The following is a 427-nucleotide window of genomic DNA, read 5'->3' as shown; positions in this document are numbered from 1 at the left end:
AATCTTGTACCACCGAGCTTGGTAGGATCCTCTTTCTTTTTGTACAACCACTTGCAACCAATAGCTTTCTTACCTATGGGCAATGGGACAACCTCCCATGTTTGGTTCTTGTGAAGTGATTCTATCTCTTCTTCCATTGCTGCCAACCAACTCTCACTATTGTTGTTTAAAATAGCTTCCTTGAAAGTGGTAGGCTCATCATCCTCCACCAAGAGTGCATACTCAACCAAATTTGTCTGCCCATAGTGCCTCAAAGGCTCGTTTGACCCCAACTTTAGAACTTGCTTGTAAGTACATCGTGGCCTAGAGGAAGCCAAGTTATCTGCACGCTGCTGTTGTTGCTGTGCCTGTACATTCTCTTGCTGAATCGCCTCTTGTTCAAGCTCATCATCACTCTCATCTTGAGTGTCTGCATGATGCTCTTTTT

The sequence above is a fragment of the Olea europaea genome, chromosome 4 (genome assembly GCF_002742605.1).
Source record: "Olea europaea var. sylvestris chromosome 4, O_europaea_v1, whole genome shotgun sequence".
Taxonomy (NCBI): domain Eukaryota; kingdom Viridiplantae; phylum Streptophyta; class Magnoliopsida; order Lamiales; family Oleaceae; genus Olea; species Olea europaea.
The sequence above is the reverse complement of the archived record's forward strand: the minus strand, read 5'-3'. Positions refer to the sequence as shown.